This window comes from Vombatus ursinus, unplaced genomic scaffold (assembly GCF_900497805.2).
Source record: "Vombatus ursinus unplaced genomic scaffold, bare-nosed wombat genome assembly UNPS02008996.1, whole genome shotgun sequence".
In the NCBI taxonomy this organism is placed as follows: domain Eukaryota; kingdom Metazoa; phylum Chordata; class Mammalia; order Diprotodontia; family Vombatidae; genus Vombatus; species Vombatus ursinus.
In genome coordinates, this window is record NW_020948774.1 from 12,366,217 (window position 1) to 12,390,763 (window position 24,547).

Genomic DNA, 24,547 nt, shown 5'->3' on the forward strand with positions numbered 1-24,547 from the left:
GTCTAATTAAAAGAAGATGATTGTAAGTTGGAAGAGTTTGTAAATGCTACATTCACATATAAAAGAGGATTTATACAATTGGAGAGAGATAGGGACCACAGATGATCAGTTAGGAGAAAAGGGGTTTCAAAAATCCTATAAATCATTATTGATTAGCAAAATGCAAATTAAAACAACTCTGAGGTACCACTTCATACCTATCAAATTGGCTAACCTGACAGAAAAGGAAAATGACAAATGCTGGATGTGATGCAGGAAAATATGAACATTAATGCACTATTGGTGAAATTGTGAACTGGTCTAACCATTTTGGAGAACAATTTGGAACTATGTCCAAAGGCATATAAAATGGCGTGTACCCTTTGATGCAGCAGACTACTACTAGGTGTGCATCCAAAAGAGATCAAAAGGAAAGGAAAGGACCTATATATACAAAAAAATTTTTTGTAGCAGATCTTTTTATGGTGGCAAAGGATTAAAAATTGAGGGGATGACCATCAGTTGAGGAATGACTGAACAAGTTGTGGTATAGGATTGTGACAGAATACTATTGTGCTCTAAGAAATGACAAAATAGACCGTTTCAGAGAAACCTGGGAAGAGCTGATGCAAAGTGAAGTAAACCGAAACAGGAAAACATTATTCAAGGGCAGCTAGGTGGTGCAGTGGTGGATAGAGCACTGGCCTTGGAGGTAGGATGGACCTGAGTTCAAATCTGTCTGTGTAACCCTGGGCAAGTCACTTAACCCCGATTGCCTCACAATAAATAAATAAAGTAAAGTGCAAGTGAGGCTTGGAGAGATACAGGATTCTTGGTTCAGTAAAAGTACATGAAATTCAGTTTTATGCTAATAGTAACAATTCAAAGCGATTTTATGATGCCCTGAAGGCTATTTATGGGCCAAAGATCTATAGTACATCTCAACTACTCTGTGCTGATGGAACCACATTGATTAGTGATAAAGACATGATCCTGGAGAGATGGGCTGAACACTTCCACAGTGTTCTCAACAAACCATCATCAATCAATGCTGAAACCACTGACTGTATAACTCAGTTGAAGTCAATCCCTCTCTAGCTGAACTTCCAACCGAAGAAGAGGTTTTGAAAGCCATTAGGCTCCTCTTGTGTGGCAAAGTGCCTCATTCTGATTCTATTCTAACTGATTTACAAGGCAGAGAGTCTACTACTCATATAAAAACTGACTAAAATTTTTCAGGTTATATGGCAAGAGGAAGTTATACTTCTGAAGTTTAAGGATACCTCCATTTTCCATCTGCATAAAGGAAAGGAAATATGTTATTTTGCAACAATCATGGGGTGGGGGTGGGGTCTTTCTCAGTCATTGCTGGTAAGATTCTTGCCGGATTCCTCCTTAATAGGATGATCCTTTACCTGAAAGATGGTCATCTACCCAAGAGCCAATGTGACTTCAGAAAGGGCTGAGGAGCAGTTGATATAGTATTTGCTGTCCAACAACTCTAGGAGAAATGACAAGAAGCAGAGAACAGATCTGTACACAACTTTCATCGACCTAACCAAGACCTTTGTTATTGTCAGTCATGAGGGCTTGTGGAAACTCATGGCAAAATTTGGTTGCCCAGAGAAGTTTGTCAGTATTGTATGTCAGTTTCATGACAGCATACTTGCATGTGTTCTGGATCATGGATGATGCTCTCATGCTTTCCCAGTCACCAGTGGAATGAAGCAGGGCTTTGTGCTCGCTCCCATGCTTTTTAGCATGATGTTTTCAGCAATTTTGTTGGATGTCTTCAACGAGGATGAAAACAGCATCAAGGTCAGCTACCAGCCACACTGACAGTAAATTATTTAGCTTGAAAAGGCTACGAACCAAAACTAAAGTGGAGATTAAAGTTGGTACTTTCGGGTTATATGAATTTCCTTTCCTTTATATTTGAAGGTCTTTCTCCTGGTTAGTTGAAGAATCTGTTATTTGTGATTGGAATCATTAAATTTAATAACTATGTGATTGATTTTTCAGCATAGGGTATTGTTTTTTGCCCTGGAGACAGTCTGTGGATTCTTTTGATTGGTACTTTATTTTCTATATTCAAAAGTTTTGGATAGTTTTCTTGTATTTCTTAAATTATGATATTCAGGTTTTTTGACTTGTTATGTTAGTTTTGGAGACTTGTGTTTCTTAGTTGTCTCTGTCTGCACCCTGTCATTAAGATCAATAGGTTTGTCTTTTATAGAGATCATGTGTTCTTTTAAAGTTAATGTTTTGCTTTTCTTCTTCCAGATTGCCCATAACTTCTATGCATGTTCATTCCCAATAAGTTGTTTTCTCCTTTCTTTCTTTGGAGAGACTTGCCACTGTGGATTCAAGATATTATATTCTGGTTATTATTTCTGCTATACTGATCTTAAATTCTATCTTGACAATTTTTATTTTGTAAATTATTTGGGAACATCCTGCTGTGGCTCTATGATATTTTGGGAAGCCTCAGGGTCCTTTGCCTCATCAAAAACTGATTCATTTTCCTTTATTTTATAATTTTTATTTAGATGTTTTGACTTGTTTAGATGTCACAGAGTCATCTTTCCTTCTGTTTATTGTTTTCTCTGTTGACTTATCTGCTTGTGCTCAAAGTTTTTAATTGAATTGTCTTCCTTTTGAGATCTTGGTAATTTCATCCCTTTTCCCCTTATAATCTCATATGCTTATTTTCTTACTCCCTTCCCTTTTGATAGCAGATTCCCACAAAGACTGAATCATAATTTCCTCCCACCTTGGGGATTGCACTTTTTACATTCCTCACTCCCTGCCCCAAGTAACTACCAGGGGGACACACATAGGTCCAGCTGAATGTCTGTTCCTTTTTCTTAGGCCTACTGGAGCCCCACAACAAACTTGTTCCTTGCTCCATTTCCTTCTTTTCTTTAGTTCTCTGGCTGAACACTGATGCAGCACAATGTGTACTACATCCCCAGACATAGCATACTTTTCACTTGCCTATACCTCTACCTCCTCTGAATGAAGGGAGATGCAAAGTAAATTTTCCCTTGCTTGGTGTCACAGAATAGTAGCTTGATGGAAAAGAGGCTTTGTGCTGGCAGAGACCACAGAAGTGGTAAGGGAATTGCTGAGTGATCCCAGACTTTGAGCCCATGGGTCCCATCATATAGCCCAGATAGAACTTTGGGGATGGTGGGGAATGATGTGAACATGTTATAGATTAAAGATTAGTTTTCTTTTCTCTTAGGAAATTCATCAGGTTGTTACCTCAATGGGGTTCTTTGTGTCAGCCTATGGAGATAGCTACAATTGCTTTACTTTTTATGCAGAGTTTTCATTTTGAAGAATTTTAACAGGTTATAAGGATCAGAGCAAATAACAGTCTTCTGTCTTGTTGGTCATATGACCTGGAAATCCATTCTAATTTATTTATTTATTTATTTTTGCTTTTTGGTGAGGCAGTTGGGGTTAAGTGACTTGCCCAGGGTCACATAGATAATAAGTGGTAAGTGTCTGAGGCCAGATTTGAACTCAGGTCCTCCTGATTCCAGGGCTGGAACTCTATCCACTGCACTACCTAGCTGCCCTTCATTCTAATTTATTTAAACAAGCTGGTAATACTGAAAAATTATGTCACATGACTAAGCCACCTGTAGTGGTGTCACTCACATAGAAAATGCTAGAGGATTGCTTTCAGGAGGCTGAAGGCTTAGAACATTCATGAACATTATGCATTGGCCTAGGGAGCAACCTTTTCCCAATTGGCTATATAGCCAGAACTGTTGACATTTTTAAAACAGCCTGATTCAACAACAATTGTAGCTTTTTGCTCCATTTATGTCTGAGGGTGAAAGTGACTTCTTCACTCACAGAAGGTGAGAGATCATGTCATAAGGGAGGAAATCTCTGGGACCTCCTCTCTGTATCGTCCCAAATTCTTATGGTACTGAGAACTGCGCCTGGGTCTTTGGCCTTTTTGATATTTCCCCCCCCCCCATTCTAGTTATAGGAGTAACTAGAATGCTTCCCATTCTAGTTACAGGGGAGGGATGGGAAGGGAAGAAAGGATTTGGAATGTTCCTTGCTCTGAATTGCCAGGTTGTTCCCCTACCTCCTTTATTCAGTAACCTCTCTTCCTTTGAGGTCCATACAATCCACATATTCCACCCAATCAAAATCCTGGAAGCTGTTGTGTACACATTTGTAGGATACTCCCCTTCTTCAATAAGTTTAGGACCTGGTTCACAATCTTTCTCTCCTCCCAAACCCCTGCCTTCACACTAGGGGACTTCAATATACATATTAATACTCCCTCATACATACTGAATTTCTCAATTTTTCAATCTACTTGTTTCCCATGAACTACTGCTCCTCCCCACTTCAGCCACACATTATTCATAACCTTGATTTGGCCAACACCCTCAAATATATTGCCTCTATGTACAAGAATTCTGAAATTCCTTTATCTGCTCAAAATTCTTTGGCTTTCCACCTATCTGCTTTCCTATACCAAACCCTATTCTTTGTACACACGATGACCATTGATCCCTCAAACCTCTCAGTTCTCTTCCAGACCATCACTCCTGCACTAGCCTTTCTTTTCCTTTCCCCATTTGGCCTCCTGGTGAACCAGTTCAATCCTCCACTGCCCCTTCTTTTGAGTCCCTTATCATAGCAAGGACTAAATCATGCCAAGACTCAGCCGTAGATCATTCCTACCATCTACTGCCCTTGCTCCTACACAGTGCTGATGAGTGAAGATGAAAAAAACCATGTAATCAGTCCACTACAAATTTATGTTCCATAACCTCAACTGGGCCCTCATTGCTACTAGGAAATCCTATGTCTCCCTTATCAATTTACTATTTTATTCTCCACAGCAGCTATTCCAAACTTTTTCAACTTTCTTCAGAGTTCTCAGTCTCCCCATCCCCCACTCCCAGCCAGCTGTGAACTATCTTTCTACAGAAGATATTGGCCATCTGCCAAGAGCTCTCTCTTCTCCCCTCCTTTTCATCTCATATTGCTGAGATGCCTTCTGCCACCATCCCCTCCTTCATCCCTTTTTTATACAAAGAAGTGGTCAAGGCAAACCACAAGGTACCCCATTCCATCCTGGCTCCTCCAGCAGATTGTCCCCTCTAACATCTCTACTCTCCCTTATCTTTAATCTCTTGCTATCTACTGGCTGCTTCTCTTTTGCCTACAAACATGTCCATGTCTCCTTCACCCTCAAACAACTCCTGCTTGGTCCTTCCATCTCTACTATTGGCCTATATCTTTTCTGTGCTTTGGGGCTAAACTCCTTAAGAAGACTGCTATGATAGGGGTCTCCACTTTTCCTCTCATTCTCTTAACTCTCAACAATCTAATTTCTAACCTCATCATTCAGCCAAAGCTGCTCTCTTCAAAGTTATTAGTGATTCTTTAATTCCCAAATCCAGTGGCCTTTTCTCAACCCACATCCTTCTTGACCTCTCTGTAGCCTTTGATGCTGTGGATCATCCTCTTCTTGGATACTCTCTTCTTTGGAAGTTTTTTGGAACAACACTTCCCTGGCTCTCCTCCTACCAGTCTAACTACTCCTTAGTTTCTTTCACTGGATCTTCATCCAGGTAATACTCACTCTCCATGGGTGTCCCACAGGTCTCTGTCCTGGGCCACCTTCTCTTCTCTATCTGTATTACTTCACTTGGTGATCTCATCTGCTCTGCTTGATTTAATTTCTAGTGCTAGTGGCCCTAAACACTGCTGACTTCTAGTCAACAGACTTCACATATCCCACTGCCTTTCAGATATCTTGAAGTAGATGTCCAGTAGACATCTTAAATTCAACATGCCCCAAATTGAACTAATTATTTTTCCCCCTAAACCCTCCCCTCTTGTAACTTCCCTATTACTATAGAGGGCATTACCATCCTCCCAGTCCCCTAGGCTAGCAATCTATGTGTCATGTTCGACTCTTCACTATTTCTCACCTACCATATCCATTCCGTTTCCAAGGCCTGTCTCCTTTGATACTGCCACCATGCTAGTGCAGTTTCTCATCTCTTCCTGTTTGGATTATTGCAATAGCCTGCTGGTGGGTCTGCCTGTCCCAAGTTTTTCCCCATTCTGGTTCTTCCTTTATCTAGCCATCAAAATGATTTTGCTAAAGTGCAGGTCCAACCATGTCATCTCCCTGCTCAATAAGCTCCAGTGACTCCCTATCACCTCCAGGATCAAATATAAAAATTCTTTATTTGTCTTTTTTTTTTTTTTGGTCACAGACAAGGTTTATTAAAACACCAATTGAGGTGGGCAAGATTTTAAGAATCCATCCTATTGGCCAGATTTTAAGAATCTGAGCATTTATGATGCTTGTATTGACAACTGGTCCAGACTGTTAAGGAATCTGAGCCTTTGTGATGCCAATACAACCAGGCGAGACTCTTAAGGAATCTAAGCAATTTGGTGGACAAGACTGACCTTCTTATAATGTGGCCAATACTTGGAGTGACTGGGAGGTAACAGGAGTCTAGATGGAATTGAGAAATAGAGGTGGTCTGGAAGTAACAGACAGTGAAGGGCTGGGTCAGAGGTAACAGAATTAAAGATTAGGGCAGGTTCAAAGCTGCAATGCAAGGACAGTTGAAAGGATTGTACTTTGATGAGCCTCAAGTGACTGCCAGGGCCATGTAGGAGAGTTGAGGGGAAGTTGAGGCAGGGGGAGGGTTTCCAGGGCCTATACTTGGTCAGTCCTCCTTGAGCCAAAATCTGTGTCCTTGTTGAATATCCTTACAATGTTATGGGTAAGGATAGTCTCCTTTCATTAACTTTTATATGTTCCACAAGTGTTTTATTTCATTCCAATCTCAAACCTGAACTACCAGACCAACCTCAGTCAGGCCTGAGTACAAGATCAGCGTATTAATTTGCTTAACTTCGGTATATTAGCTAACAGACAATTTACCAAAATTTAGGGAATATTTTGAGAGAGAGAATTCCATATGTAATGATTGGGTGTTAGCCTGGACCCTCTCATCCTATTTAAAATAAGTTAGATACCTAGCCCTGAGAACTTAACTTGGTGAGAATAGCCAATCTTAATCAATCAATAAAAGGCATTAGAACTTAGACTAAGGTGAGAAGTCTTCATTGTGAGAAGTCTCTGACTGATTGATTGAACTGCTTTGTCTTGGTTATGGTCCACTGATTCCAAGAAGGCTAGGGTCTCTGCCCTCTCACTTTCCAATGAAGCCGCCTTTCTATTCTGGGCTCATTTGACCCCAATTCCTTGGATTCTCTAAGGACTAAGGACAAAGAAAGTATCCTTCAATTTCTTTTCATTTTTAAGATTAAGTTCAGCCTAGGTGAGGGGCCCATAGTGGAGGAGCCCATTTAGTGGGAAAGGCAAAGTGGAAAATGCCCCTCTCATTGCCATTCCCACCAAAAGGCAGGTTTTTTGTTTTTTTTTAATAACATTTGGTATACAACTGATGCTATAGTATATAACATTTGGTATACAACTGAGGCTATATTCTCCATGGGAGAAGAGTGTTTTCAGCACAAATGGGTGTTGTATTTTGTCAAAAAGTTTTTTTCTGCATCTATTGATATAATTATATGATTTTTGTTGTTTTTGTTACTGATACAGGCAATTATGCTGATAGTTTTCATAACATTGAACCAGCATTGCATTTCTGGTATGTCACACCTAGTCATAGTGTATGGTCTTTGGGATATATTGCTGTAATCTCCTTGTTCGTATTTTTTTTTCAAAATTTTTGAATCAATATTCACCAGGGAAAGTGGTCTGTAGTGTTCTTTCTCTGTTTGTGTCATAGAAGGAATTTCATAGGACTCCTTTTTAACCTATTTAAAAAAAAATAGTTCATGTAGTGTTGGAATGAATTTGCACATTATAAACCCATCTGGTCCTAGACATTTTTCTTTAGGGAGCTCAATTATGGCTTGTTCAATCTCTTTTTCTTTTTTTTTTTTAAATTTTATTTTTTTATTAATTTTTTTGATTTATCAATAATCACTTCCATATGCTTTTGAGTTTAAAATTTTTCTCCCCCTTCCTCCCTACAACCTTCCCCAAGACAGTGCACAATCTGATATAGGCTATACATTTACATTCATATTAAACATATTTTCAACATTAGCGATGTTGTAAGTAGAAATTAAAATCAATAGGAGGAACCATCTGAAAGAGGAAACAAAACTCAACATAAGAGAAAAAAAATAACAATTCGGCTTCTATAGTTCTTTCTTTGGGTGTGGATAGCATTTTCCATCATAAGGCCTCTGGAGAAGTCTTAGATCCTTGTATTGCCAGGAAGGGTTAAGTTTATCAATATTAGTCATCACACAACCTGACTGTTATTGTGTATGACATTTTCTTGGTTCTGGTCACTTCGCTCAGCATCAGACCATACAAATCTTTCCAGGTTTTTCTGAGGTCAGCCTGTTCATCATTTCTTATAGCACAATAGTATTCCATCACATTCATACCACAACTTGCTCAGCCATTCCCCAATTGATGGGCATCCTCTCAATTTCTAATTCTTTGCCACCACAAAAAGAGCTGCTATGAATATTTTTGTACATGTAGGTCCTTTTCTCATTTGTGTGATCTCTTTGGGATACAGCCCTAGAAGTGCTATTGCTGGGTCAAAGGGTATGCACATTTTGATAGCCCTTTGGGCATAGTTCCAAATTGCTCTACAAAATGGTTGGATCATTTCACAACTCCGCCAACAATGCATTAGTGTTCCAATTTTCCCACATCTTCTCCAACATTTATCATTTTTCTGTTTTGTCATGTTGGCCGTTCTGATAGGTGTGATGTGGTACCTCAGAGTTGTTTTGATTTGCATTTCTCTAATCAATAGTGATTTAGAGCATTTTTTCATATGACTATAGATGGCTTTAATTTCTTCATCTGAGAACTGTCTGTTCATATCCTTTGACCACTTACCAATTGGGGAATGGCTTGTATTCTTATACATTTGACTTTATTCTCTATATATTTTAGAAATGAGTCCCTTATCAGAGAGACTGGTTGTAAAAATTCTTTCCCAATTTTCTACCTTCCTTCTAATCTTAGTTGCATTGGCTTTGTTTGTGCAAAAACTTTTCAATTTAATGTAATCAAAATTATCTATTTTGCTTTTTGTAATGTTCTCTATCTCCTGTTTGGTCATGAATTCTTCTGTTCTCCATAGATCTGACAGGTAAACTATTCCTTGCTCTCCTAGTTTGCTTATAGTATCAGCCTTTATATCTAAATCATGTACCCATTTGATTTTATTTTGGTATATGGTGTGAGATTTTGGTCTAAGTCTAGTTTCTGCCATACTCTTTTCCAGTTTTCCCAGCAGTTTTTTTCAAGGAGTGGGTTCTTATCCCAGAAGCTGGGGTCTTTGGGTTTATCAAATAATATATTACTATACTCATTGACTACTATGTCTTGCATACTTAACCTATTCCACTGATCCACCACTCTATTTCTTAGCCAGTACCGAGCAGTTTTGATGTCAACCTCTTTTTCTTAGATAGAATTATTTAAGTATTCTATTTCCTCTTTTATTAACCTGGGCAATTAATATTTTTGTGAATATTCATCCATTTCATTTTAATTGTTTTCTTGCCATAGAATTGGACAAATAGCTCTTGATGATGGTTTTAATTTCATCTTCATTGATGATACATTCACCCTTTTTATTTTTGATATTGGTAATTTGATTTTCTCTTTTAAAAAAAATTAGCCAATTGTTTATCTATTTTATTGGTTTTTTCATAAAAAGCCTCTAGTTTCATTTACTAGTTCAATGACTTCTTTTACTTTGCATTTTATTAATCTCTCCTTTGATTTTCAGGATTTCAATTTTGCATTTAATTGGGGATTTTTATTTGTTCTTTTCCAATTTTTTTCAATTCCATGTCCAATCCATTGATCTACTTTCTCTTTTTATTGATATAAATGTTTATAGATAGAAATTTTCCTTTAAGAACTGAATTGGCTGCTCAAATTTTGACATATTGTCTAAATATTTTCATTTTCTTTAATGAATTTATTGTTTCTGTTATTTGTTCTTTGATACTCTTTTTAAAGGATATGATTATTTAATTTCCCATTAATTTTAATCTATGCCTCCACGGCCCATTTTGAGCATAATTTTTATTGCATTATCATCTGAAAAGAGTACATTTAATATTTCTGCTTTTCTGCATTTGTTCGTAATGATTTTTTATGTTCTAATACATGGTCAATTTTTATGAATTGCTATGTACAACTGAGGAAAAGGTATACTCCTTTCTCTTCCCATTTAATTTTCTCTAGAGGTCTGTCATATCTAACTTTTCTAATATTCTATTTATCTCCTTAAATTTGTTATTTATTTCATGGTTAGATTTATTTAGTTTTGAGAGGGGAAGTTGAGATCCTCCCCCCCAGTATACTTTCACTGTTTCCTCTTTTGACTCATTTATCTTTTCCTTTAAGAATCTGGATGCTCTACCTTTTGATACGTATATGTTTAGTATTGATATTACTTCATTGTTTATAGTACTTTCTAACAAAATTAGTTTCCTTAATTATCTCTTTTAATTAGGTTTATTTCTGCTTTTGCATTGTCTGACATTATTTATGTGCCTCTTTTTTTTTTCTTCAGAAACATAATACATTATGCTTCAGCCCCTTATTTCAATTCTTTGTGTGTCTTTCTGTTTCAAGTGTGTTTTTTCTAACAACATATTGTTGGATTCTGGTTTCTAATCTATTCTGCTATCTACTTCTGTTTTGTGGATGAGTTCATCCCATTCACATTCACAGTTATAATTACTAATTGTAATTTCTTTCATCCTTTTTCTTCTGTTTATCCTTCTCTCTTTTTACCCATTCCCTCCTCAAAAGTCTGTTTTTTTATGACTATTGTCTCTCTTAATCTGCCTTCCCTAATATTAACCCCCTATTTCCCTTAGTCCCTTACCCTCCTATTTCCGTTAGGTAAGAGATTTCTATACATTTCTTCCCTCTCTGAAACAATTCAGATGAGAGTGAGGTTCATGCATTGTCCTCCCCCTCTCCATTTTCTACTCCACTGTAAATATTCTTTCTTGCACTTCTCTTTTTTATATGAGACAATTTCCTCCATTCTTCCTCTCCCTTCTCCCTTCTCCCAGTGTGTCCTTTCTTTTTAGTCCTCTATTTTTCTAAGATATCCCAACATACAACTCATACTTATGCCCTCTGTCTGTGTAGACTCCTTCTAACTGTCTATATAATGATAAAATTATTAAGAATTATATGTATCAATTTCTCATATAGGAATGTAAACAATGTAATCTTACTTAATCTCTTGCAATTTTTCACTTACGTTTACTTAGTTATGCTTTTCTTGAATCTTATGTTTGCATGTCAAGTTTTCTATTCAGCTCTGGCCTTTTCATCAAGAATGCTTGAAATTCTTCTAATTTATTAAATATTCATTATTTCCCCTGAAAGATTATAATCAGTTTTGCTGGGTAAGTTATTATTGGTTATGATCCTAGCTGCTTTGCATTTCAGGATATCATATTCCAAGCCCTCCATTCCTTTAATGTGGAAGCTGCTAAATCTTGTGTCATTCTGACTGCGGCTCTATGATATTTGAATGATTTCTTTCAGGCTGCTTGAATTATTTTCAATTTGATCAGGATCTGGAATTTGGCTATAATATTCCTGGGAGTTTTCATCTTATGGTCTCTTTCAGGAGGTGATGGGTAGATTCTTTCAATTTCTATTTTACCGTCTGATTCTAGGACATCAGGGAAGTTTTCCTTGATAATTCCTTTTAAAATTATGTCTAGGTTCTTTTTTTATCATGGCTTTCAGGTGATCCAGTACTTCCTATTGGATCTATTTTCCAGGTCAGTTGTTTTTCCAAAGATATAGTTCACATTTTCTTCTATTTTCTCCATTCTTTTTGTTTTGTTTTATTGTTTCTTGATATCTCATGGAGTCATTAGCTTCCACTTACCCAATTCTAATTTTTAAGGAATCATTTTCTTCAGTAAACTTTTGTACCTCCTTTTCTATTTGACCAATTCTACTTTTTATGGAATTCTTGTCAGTGGATTTTTGTGCCTCTTTTACCATTTGGCCTATTCTGTTTTTAAGGTGTTTACTTTAGTATTTTTTCATGCTTCCTTTACAAGCTGTTGACTCTTTTTTTAATGATTTTCTTGTCATCACTATCATTTTTCCCCCCAATTTTTACTCTACCTTATTTGATTTTTAACATTCTTTTTTAGTTCTTCCAGGGCTTGAGACCAATTCACATTTTTCTTTGAGGCTTTCCATATAGTTTCCTTGATTTTGTTGTCTTCCTCTGAGTTTGTGTTTTGATCTTTCCTGTAACCATAATAGCATTCTATGATCAGGTTCTTTTTTGTTTGTTTGTTTTTTGCTCACTTTCCCAGTCTATTTCTCTTTCTTTTTTGGTCTGAGGCTGGATTTGAACTCAGGCCCTCCTGACTTCAGGGCCGGTGCTCTATCCACTGCGCCACCTAGCTGCCCCCTCCCAGTCTATTTCTTGACCATTAACTCTATGTTAAAGTGGGCTCTGCACCAATGGTGAAGTGGGCACTGTCCCAAGCTTCAGCTTTTTTTATGCAGTTGTTTTAAGAGCTACTTCTGGGGGGTCTACATATTTTCATTTCTTCCAGGGTGATATGAACTAAGAAAAGGTGTGACCACTGCTTTTCTAGCCTGTTCTCTGGTGAGCAATCATAAGCGCTCTTTTCCATCCTGAAACTGTGACTAGGATTTCAGCTTCTGCTAGGGCCCCTTTTCACCCTAGGACTGAGACCCAGAACAGAATATGGGCAATACAACTGAATCCTGCTCTCAGTGCCAGCAAAGAGACCTCTGTAATCTCCTGATCAGTTGTCTGACTCCCTTACAATCTATGGGTTGAGAGCTCTGTAAGTGACTGCCACTGCCAATTCAGCCACACCCAAGCCTGCTGATGATAGCTTGTCATATACAGCTTGCACTGAATTGTACTCCATTCTCAACACAGTAAGACAGATCTTTCTTGCTGAACTTTTAAGTTGTCTTAGGCTGGAAAATTATTGCAACTTATCATTTTGTTAGTTCTGCCACTCCAGAATTCATTTTGTGATGTTATTTTAACATTGTTTAGAGGAGAATTTGGGAGAGCTCAGGCAAGTCTGTGCTTTTACTCAGTTACATTAGATTCCACCCCCTTTACCCCCCATTATTTCCCCCATTAGAATTTCTTGATTCAGGAGGCAGAGTCAAGATGGTAGGGACTCGCCTGAGCTCTCTCCTCCAAACCCCTCCAAATACCCTTAAAAATGACTCTAAACAAATTCTAGAGCAGCAGAACCCACAAAAAGACAGAGGGAAGCAAATTTCTAGTCCAAGACAACCGGGAAAGTTGACAGGAAAGGTCTGTTGCACCAGGGTAAGAGAGGAGTGCAGCCCAGCACAGGCCACACCAGCACAGACTGGGCCCCAGCAAACATGGAGCAGGCCTCAGGGGACTGAATCACTGGCAGCAATGGTGGTTTCCAGACTTCTCAGCCCACAGATGCTAAAGACAACTTAAAAGGTCAGCAAGAAGGGTCTGTCAGGCCTGGGTGAGAGAGGAGTGCAGTCTAGCACAGGGCCAGCCCAATCCAGCAAACCAGGAGCAGATCTTGGAAGTGATTGAATCAGCAGCAGCAACAGTGGCAGCAGCTGCTTCTGGAGCTCTCAGCCCACAGATGGTAAGTGGGTTCAACAACTGATCAGAAGGAGATTACAGTGATCTTTTTGATAGCACTGAAACAGAACTCTGTTGCTTTGCTCATACTCAGATCTGGGTCACAGTCCTGGGTGGCAGTCTCAGGGTAAGGAGGAGCATTAGCATAGCAGAACTTGTGGCCACAGTGGAGGGGGGACCCCCCTCACAATTCCAAGGCAGAAAAGAGTGCTTGTGGGTCACTCACAGACCAGACACAGGCCAGGAGACTAGTACACACTTCTCCTTAGATCATACCACCTTGGAAGAACTGAACATTTACAGATCTCCAGAAGTACCTCTAAAAATAGCTACGCAAACCCCCTGAAACTTGGGACAGTGCACCCTGGAAGCAGAGCCCTACTTTAACAAAGAATTAAAAATCAAGTAATAGGCTGGGAAAATGAGCAAACAATGGGGGGAAAAAAACTCAATTTGATATGTTGTTGAGATTTAGAGGATAAAGGCATAGCCCCAGTACTAAAATATACCAGGGAAACCTAGAGAGTCAGTTGTGGAGCCTTACTGGTTGGAAGGAAGGAAGGAAGGAAGGAAGGAACGAAGGAAGGAAGGAAGGAAAAAAGTATTTATTAGGTGCTGACAATGTGAGAGTCACTTTGCTAAGGACTTTACAAAGCATATCTCATTTGATCCTCACAACAATCCTTGGAAGTAGGTGCTATTTTATCCCCATTTTAAAGTTGGCAACCTGAGTCAGACAGCGGTTAAATGATGCCCAGTGTTGTATAGCTAGTAAGTGTCTGAAGCTGAATTTGAACTCAGATCTTCCTGATTCCAGGCCTAAACTCACCCCCACCTAACTGCTTCTATGATGAAAATCCAGTCTAGTTGGAAACTTTACCTCTAAAATATATACTCTTTTAGAAACAGGCTTAGATATCTAAAGTATCTTTGTTAATAATTATTGATGGGGTGCTTGTGCTTGGACCCCAATTTCTCCCTAACCTCAGAAACACTGTCTCTGGCAGTTTCTCTCCAGTCCAAGGACATTGTGCCTAGCAATTACTCATGAGTGGGCCCCAGCAAGACCATTATCTCTCTCCCTGGTGCAGTTACAAACAGCACCTGAAGGAATTATTAGTTTGAACTGGTTTTGCACTGGGCCATAAAGATATTCTTACCCACTGAACTATCTATACTACAGCCCTACTCCATTATCTACATCCTGGACTCCTCATTTTCTGTATTCTAGACCTAAGACATATGTATACTCCCTACATCTATCTTGTCAAACAAGACATTGACTGGTGGCAGACTGGACAACTTTCAGTTACCGCTGAACTCTAGTTAACTTAGTGACCTAGAAGGCCTAAAACCACACCTCCATGTGGCCCCACCTTGTGGGCTTTTCCTAGTGAACTCTGCGTAAAACTCCTATGCAGTAGTTACAAGAAGTACATGTTCCTTTAAGAACTGACCACTCCTTAACCACTACCTGATCCCACCCTGAATCACCTCATTAGCCTATTTGACACATGTTTTACTATATTTTGTCCTATATAAACTTTAACTGTATCTCTCTAACGTCTCAGGTTCCTTAAGAATCCTTGCCCGCTGAAAAGTGTAACAATAAACTTTTTGCCAACTTGACTTAAAGAATGCTTGAGTCTGTGAATTCATTCCAGATGACCCCGTCCTGTACTCCAGTCTTTGAGGGGTCTCAGCCTCTCAGACCATATTACATGAACAGAAACTTGTCATTCTAGAGCAACCAAATTATGAAGATTGGCATTGCACAAAGTAGGTGTTTAATGAATGTCTATTGGTTGGATGAAAAATGAATATCAAATGTCTTTCATTTACATGAATTTACAAGTATCTTTCATTTACATTTATATGAAAAAATGAATATCAAATAGTTTTAATTTACATGTATACACATATATCTACACATGTACATACATATATATGCACGGGTAATATTGCTTTGTAATTACAAAACTGTTCCCGTAAATTGTCTTCCTTGGTTTTACCAATGAGGAAGGTAAGACTCAGAGACCTGAAGTGACTGTCCCTAAGCTCGCCATTCAGTGTAAGAGTCAGGACTCAAACCCAGGGACTATTTAAAATTTTTTTTTAGTCTTTGTATAAACAGAACATATCTACCACATGCCAATGTACCACATTTAACAAATGCTTTTTGAATGACTGATTGATTTTGGCTGGTTCTATTATGGAGAAACAACATATACACAGGTAAATAAATACAAAATATATACAAAGTAAATACAAAAGAATTTAGTATGGGGAAGAACTAATAACTTGTATGAGGAGGGATCAGGAAAGGCCTTGTGAAAGATATAATAGTTGATCTGAGTGTTGCAGCTAATCATTTCCAGACTTTAAGTTGAAGAGAAAGATAGAACATTTCAGGCATGTGGGACAGCTTGTGCAAAAATATGGAGGCAGGATATAGAATGTCCTTTGGGGGAATAGTTGGTTGCTTGGTTGTTGCCCTTCATTGTCAAAGAAGACCAAAATGACATCACTATGTTGGGGTCAAGGTACAGTGTGTCCAGTGGTGGCTGATCAGACCAATACGAACTCAGAAGGCTTTTATCTCAAGATCACTTCAGAGGATAGAGACATAGCCTTGGTGTTGGAAAAACCTGAGTTGAAGTCCTGTCTGTGACATATATTAGGTATATGACCCTACCACAGGTTGGGCACAAATAGTCCATATGAACTTCTGGAGATGTCTCAAAATGTTTACATCTCATGTTTCTTTTGAGCTACTACAATTCTGCTTTGCTCATAGAGCATAGCTTCTATGATGTAAGAATACCATGCTGGGCAGTCCTGTGCCAGTGCCTCTTATGTCTCACAATTGATTCCAAAGTTCTTCAGAGAGACTTTGAGAGTGTCCTTGTAATGCTTCTTCTGACCTCTGTGTGAGTGCTTGCCTTGTCTAAGTTCTCCATTGTCTTTTAGACAAACAAACAATATGTCAGCCCATTTGAGTTGCAATCTCTATAATAGAGTTTGAATGCTTAGCAGTTTAGCTCGAAAAAGGATCTCAGTGTCTTGTGCATTATCTTTCCAGGTAATCTTCAGAATCTTCATAAGACAATTCAAATGGAAGCAATTCACTGTCCTGGCATGGTGTGAGTAGACTGTCCAGGTTTCACTGGCATAAAACAATGAGGCCAGCACAATAGCTCTGTAGACCTTCAGTTTGGGAGGCAGTCTAATATCTCTTTTCTCCCACACTTTCCTTTGAAGCCTCCCAAGCATTGGCAACATATGCATCAACCTCATAATCTATGTGTACATCCCTGGAAAGTATCCTGCCACAACATTCAAAATTTCTCCATTTGCTGTAACCAGTGATTCCATGTATGGATGGTATGGTTTAACTGGTGGAGAACCTCTGTTTTCTTGGTGTTAATTGTTAGGCCAAAATTAGGTCAAGCAGCAGAGAATTGATCTCTACTTTGTTGCATCTCAGCCTTAGAGGCTGCATTGAATGCACAATCACGTGCAAACAAAAAGTCATGTACCAATTCTCTCTCCATAAGTCCTGGCTTGTAGCCTTTTCAAATTAAATAATTTATTGTCAGTGAGGTAGCTGACCTTAATGCTCTTTTCATCCATGTTGAAGACATCCAACAACATTGCTTGAAAACATCATGCTAAAAAGCATGGGAGCAAGCACACAGCCCTGCTTTACTCCATTGGTGACTGGGAAAGTGTGAGAGCATCATACATTATCCAGAGTCTGTGCAAGTATACTGTCATGAAAATGACATACAACACTGATGAATTTCTCTGGGCAGCCAAATTTTGCCATGATTTTCCACAAGTCCTCATGTCTGACAGCATCAAAGGCTTTGGTCAAATTGAAGAAAGTTATGTACAAATCTGTTTTGCTCCTGCCATTTCTCCTGGAGTTGTTGGGCAGGAAACACTACATTGACTGTTTCTCAGCCCCTTCTGAAGCTACACTGGCTCTTCGGTAGATGACCATCTTCCAAGTGAAGGATCAGCCTATTAAGGAGGATTCTAACAAGAATCTTGCCAGCAGTGACTAGGAAAGAGACCCCTCCCCATGATTATCACAAAACAACCTATCCCTTTTCCTTTATACAGATGGAGAATGGAGGTATCCTTGAACTCTGGGAGGATAACTTTCTCTTGCTATATAACCTGGAAAATTTTGGTCAGCTTTTGTGTAAGGAGTGAATCCTCTGCCTGATACATCTCAGCTGGAATAGAATCAGCACCAAGCACTTTGCCCCAAGAGGGACCTAATGACATCCAGAGCCTCTTTTTCAGTTGGAAGTTCAGCTAGAGAGGGATTGACTTCAACCTGAGGTATATAATCAATGGCTTCAACACTGATTGATGATGGCCTGTTGAAAATACTATGGAAGTATTCAGCCCATCTCTCCGGGATCATGTCCTTATCACTAATCAATGTGGCTCCACCAGCATTGGGTAGTTGAGATGCACCATAGGTCTTTGGCCCATAAATGGCCTTCAGGGCATCATAAAAGTGCTTTGTTACCATCAGCATAAAAGTTACTATCAGTATAAAACTGAATTTCATCTGTCTTTACTGAGTCAAGAATTCTGCATCTCTCTAAGCTTCACTTACACTGTACTTTCGATGGAGTTAAATGCTGCCTTCTCAGAGATGGATGAACTATCCTGCTGGTAAACCCTGTGGAGTTCTTGTTTTTTGCTTGGCAGCCCTGAAAAGGGCTAGGTGGCCCTCACATCTGAGGTACTAGTTTTTTCTGAACACCCTATACATCCCAGTGGAATAGTAATGTGAAATCAGATCAGAAAGAAAGGTTGGAGTTAGATTGTGAAATGCCAGTCTTTTATCAAAGAGATAATCAGAAACTGTCAGAGCTTCAACCCAGGAGGGAAACGGTCAGACCTATGCTTAAAATTTAACTATCTGAAATATGGCCAGCCAAGATACTGCCTAAATGGAGGCAGGCTGCTCAGTCCTCCCATACCTAATTCAAGGAAAACCTGTAATTCATACCATACCAAATTCTGATCAATGAGAAAGTATAGTAACTTCTTTTTTTCCCAGAACCCCCAAAAAGTGAGCGTATAAAATACCAGCAATAGGAAAAGAGGCCAATAGTATAGGCAATATTAGTTTATACTTTCCCAGAACAACCAGTGAACCAGTATGGAGCAGCTAGTGGGACTCTCTGTCAAAAGATGATAAGAGCAGATGGCTTCCCCAAAAAGCCTCAGATTTTAAATCCATGGTGAAGTGTGGAAATAGCCTTGGAAGCCCTGGGAAATAGCAGTGACAAGTGTCTTTATAGAGGCCAGAGCAAATAGAGCTCATATGATACTCCAAGGCTCTGAAGTCCCCTAGTATGCTATGCTGAGATGCTATGGGGAGTCCTGAAGATCCAGCACTCTGAACCTCAAAGATCCAAAAAGGCTTAAAGCTATGAGGAGGAAGATCTCAGTCTAGGAACTCAAATGACCCAAGAAGACACAATACAGGGCCAATTACCCCACCCAAAAACTCATCAGGAGCTCTCACTGAAATCACATCTTATCATCCTGAGGGCTGCTTCCAAGAAGGAAAGCAGCTTGAAGCTTCCAGTTGTTGTTGTTTTTTCAATCAGGCTTGGAATCCAATATCATCAGTTTTTCTAGTTCACTAACCAGTCAGGGAACTCTCATGGCTGAAGCTAGTAATCAAAAGCTCCCACATTGTCCACAAGAAGAGGACAGAGAATCTCTTTCCTGATGAAAAGTGCATCCATTACGTATTTATTAGGTTTTTTTTGTTTTTTTTTTCCCCAGAAACAAGTAATTTAATCTCATTTAGACTCAGTTTTCTCATCAACAAATTGGGATGATAATTATTGGCTATATCACCTATCCCAGAGGGATAGAAATAATTTCTGCAAAGTGTTTTGCAAACCTAAAAGTATTATTTAAATGTCTATTATCACTGTTGTTACTGCTGTTGTTGTTATAACTATTATCTCAAGATCACTTTAGAGAATAAAGAGATGGCCTTGGAGTTGGAAAAACTTGAGTTGAAGTCCTGTCTGTGATACATATTAGGTATATGATCCTTAACAAGTCACTTAACCTCTAAGTGCTCTAGGCAACTCTAAGATTACCAATTGCAGAAAAGATACCAATTTGTATTGGCAGAGCATTTCCTTGTGAGGACATTCTCTATAGCAGCAAAATAACAGTTCCATTATCTATTTTTATACTAAAGGTCACTTGGTAACTTGAGCATTAATAGCCAAGAACCTAGAAAAAAAAATATCCCTAAGTAGCCAAACTAAATGAACACCAACTAACCTACACACTACAACATATTCATTTTCACATATAAGTGAGAAAAACTCAGAACTCGGGAATTTGAATTAGGCCCCAATATATCTTGGAAATTAGATGTTTATTAGTGAAAGTCATTTTGAAGATACCCTCCTCCTCATTTCTTGTTTCTCTTCTAAATTTAACTTCATTGTTTAAAAAAATTTTTACCTCCTATGAATCTTTCTATCTCTTTTGGGTCATGAACCATTCCCCTATCTACACATATGACAGGCAATTTTCTCTACGCTTCTCTAATTTGTTTATGATGTCACCTTTCACATACAAATCATGTACACTTTTGGAACTTGTCTTGGTATATAGCTCAAGTTATTGTTCAATGCCTAGTTTCTGCCAGAATACATCTCAATTTTTACCAACAGTTCTTTTTGGGGGGATCAAAAAGTGAATTCTTACCTCAATACCTGGGATCTTTGGGTTTATCAAACATTAGGCTACTGTGCTTGCTTGCTTCTGTTTATTGTGTGTCTAATCTGTTCCAGTGATCAACCTCTCTATTTCTTACCCAGTACCAAATGTTTTTGATGATTATGGTTTTGTAGTGTTATTTGAGATCTGGTATGGTCTAATATTTTTTTGTGAAGTTTCTATGACCTAGCACATGGTTAATTTTTTTTTAGTAGTATCTGCATTCTTTATAACATTATACATACCTTTATATTCAGTAACTATAAAAGACCTATCTAAAATTCTGTTCAGTTCCTTAATGCCTTCTTTATTTTTTAAAATGAGATTTGTCTAGTTCTGAAAGATATATTAATATTCTCAACTATTACAGTTTTACTGTCTATATCTCTCTGAAATTTATTTAGCTTTTTATTTATTATGCATATCCTATTTCATTTTGTGGACATGTGTTAGTTATTTATATTATCTAATTGACTATGGTGCCTTTAAGTGTAATGTAGTCTTCCTGTTTAGCACTTTTAATGATGTATGTCTTTACTGCTGCTTCCTATGAGTCCATGATTGCTGCTCCTATTGTTATAGTTATTTTTTCATCTGAAGCATAATTGGTTTTGCTTCAGTCCCTTATTTTAACTGTGTGAATCTTTACATTTCTGGTAAACATATTGGTGGATTCCTTTTTCCAATCTATTATGTAATGCTCTTCCAATTCATTATGTATGGATTTATTCCATTCACCTTCACAGTTGGGATCACTAATTTTGTATTCCCCTTCATCCTATTTCCTTTTATTTTCCCCTCTTTTCACATCTCCCATTCCTTTCTTTATAAAGAAGAGAAATAGTATGCTCAGCATCAGTGCTTTGTGCTTGATGCAGACTGCTTCTATTCCCTTACTCCTCTTTCCTCCCCCTCACCTAGATCTCAATCACAAGTTCTTATCATGTCTTTCTTTGCTTTTGCTTTTCCTTTTTCCCTTTTTTGTGATCAACCCTCTGTAGTTGAAATTTATTTTGCTTGTGACTTGTCCCTACCTTAATCTATTCTCCCCTTTATTCTCCCTTTTCTCGTCTCACAGTTTACTCTTGCTTCACCAAGCTCTATGTGTGTATGTGAATATTCAGCTCTATTTTGATACGTTTAGATGAAAGTAAAGTTCAAACGACGCTCACTCCCCAAACTACTTCTTTGTATTACCTTTTTTTTTTTTTTTTTGGCAAGGCAATCAGAGTTAAGTGACTTGCTTGGGGTCACACAGCTATTGTCAAGTGCTGAGGCTGGATTTGAACTCAGATCTTCCTGACTCCAGAATCAGTGCTCTATCCACTGGGCCACCTAGCTGCCCTTTGTATTTTGATGTCTTCTTGCAAGTCTTCTACTTGCCCGATCTAATTGTGTGAGACTTCTCACTTTTGACTCCCTTTCTTCCCTTTTCCTTCTTCTTTGTAGATGATCAATGCATAACAAAATCACTCTCAAGGACCTCTGTTTTATTGGACTTCTATGACTTTTGATGCCATTAGGGCTTTAAGGGGACACAGTTTCTTCTTCCTTTGCTAGAATGTAAATATTTCATTCTTGTAAGGTCCCTTCTGATTGCCCATTTCTATTTACATTTTTATGGTCTATTAACTCCTTTGTTGGCATTTCAAAATTTCTAATAAGCTCTGCTCTGATATCCACCATCTTTGTTCATTTCCTATTTCTTACTTATTTAGATTCCCTAAATCAATAAATCAATCCATAAAGATCTATTAAGTGTTTATACTATTAAAAGCCAAATGTGGTATTAGACACAGGGCACTAGGATAGGGATAGGAGCTGGATCTATGGTTTTGTTGATGAAGAGAATTCTCAGATGAATGAATACTGGCAATTGGCAACTTATCTTCATCTTATAGAGAGTTATCTAGAGCATTGAGAGATTAAGTAACTTGTCAAGGTTCAATATAGCCAGTATATGTCAGAAGCTGGACTTGAATTTAGGTCTTCCTGGATGTGAGACTAGTTCTCCATCTACTACACTATAATGAGAACACAAATACATGAGTAAGCCAGTTCTTCCTTCCTCCCACACAGTAGCTTATATTCTAATAGAGGGTATTTAAGTCATCAAACATAGATCTAGAGATGGAAGAGACTTTGGAGTCTATTTAGTTCAATCCCTTTATTTTACAGGTGAGGAAACTGAGATCCAGGGAAGTTAAGTGATTTGTCCAAGGTCACAGACACATATACATATGTACACACACATATACATGCATATATTTTCATGCATATATGTACACACATATATTACACACACACACACACACATATACTTACACATATACTCACAGTGCTTGTATCAGAGTTGTGAATATCCAGAGTTGTGAAATTCTATGAGAAACACCTCAGGATCATGAAGAAGAGAACCTTATTAAACAAGTACCAAGCAAATCCAAGGATAATTTCCACTGAGCTCCTCCATCCCATAAAGGACTATACTAGGAAATGGAACCAAATACCAAAGCCATCTTTGATTTGGGTCACTCCAGAGGATGAAGTCGGCAGCTGAGGCTCTCCTGATAAGCAAATATATGAAAAATATGTGAAGAAATGTGGCCAGTACTTCCAGGAGACAGAGGACAAATGCAAATAGAAAGAATCCACTTACCACTTACTTACACATGTAAACAAAAGCTCTTCAAGGGGTTCTCAGAATTTTTAAGAGAGTAAGGGGGTTCTGAGGCCCAAAAAAATTGAGAATGCCTGTTCTAGGGCAAAGATAAACTACTGAAGGCAGCCAGGAAGATGAGATCAAGTAGCAAAGATTCAGTCAGGATCACCCAATTTGGCAGCAACTAACATAAAAGACAGGCAGATAAATCCTATATAATATAAGGTGAAATAGAAAGGCTTACAACCAAGAATAACTTTCTGAGTATAATGCTAGAAGTGATACACACACATATCTTGGTTGTCATCTTGTTAATATCTATCTATCATCTATCTGTCTGTCTGTCTATCTATCTATACATCTTTCAATCTATCTATAATGATAAAGGCATAAAATCAGCTTTGTTGCTGCCTTAAGGACCATGGGATCTTTCCATCCATGCAGCTGAATCCTTCCATATATTTCTTTCTTTTCACCCCATTAGAATTTGAATGTGAACTCCTTTAGAGTAAAGACTATCTTTTCTATTTGTATCTCAATCCTATAGCACAGTACTTTGCAAATATTGAGTGCTGAATAAATATGTATCCCTTTCTATATTCGTTCAAAAATAAAAAACTTTGTTTTAAAAGGCTTGTTTTGCTATTGCTTCACCAAATTACAAGGTTCCGGATCTTGCTGCAAGGTGTTTAACATGCTGTAATGTTTAGACACCCTTGGCTCCAACATTTATGAGGGGTGTTTATGCAACAAGAAACATTATCTCATTCCCTAAATATGTGGTACTCCTATAAAAGCAACACAGATGTGCAAAGAAAGGGCCTCAGGTCAACTAGAGAGATGAGAACAAGTGTATTTGGAGTCATTTAATTGCCTACCGGTTGGCTTTTCTCTGCACTAGTACTGCCTATTTATAAGGTAGGATTTTTTTTTAAGGTCCCATATCACAAAGTAAAATATTATAAAAATGTTGTTAAGAGTTGTATGGCCTTTATACAATTTTAGTTCAATCAAATCCTTGATTTTCTTGAGTTCACTTTTTTTTCCCCAAGTTCTGTCAATTTTACCTTTGTCAAAATCATGCTGTACTTCCCTTTCTCCCCACTCATACAGCCACCACCTCATCCGGACTGTTTCAATAGCCTGTCAGTAAGTCTCCCTGCCTCAAGACTCTCCCCACTCCAATCTAATTTTCACTGAGCTGTCAAAGTGATCTTCTTAAAATTCAGTTCTGATTATGTCACTCCTCTACTCAAACTCACGGCTCCCATTTACATCCAGGATCAAATATAAAATCCTCTAGTTGGCTTTTAAAATGCTGCATTATGTAGTCTGATTCTTTAACTAACTCCCCTTCATATACTCT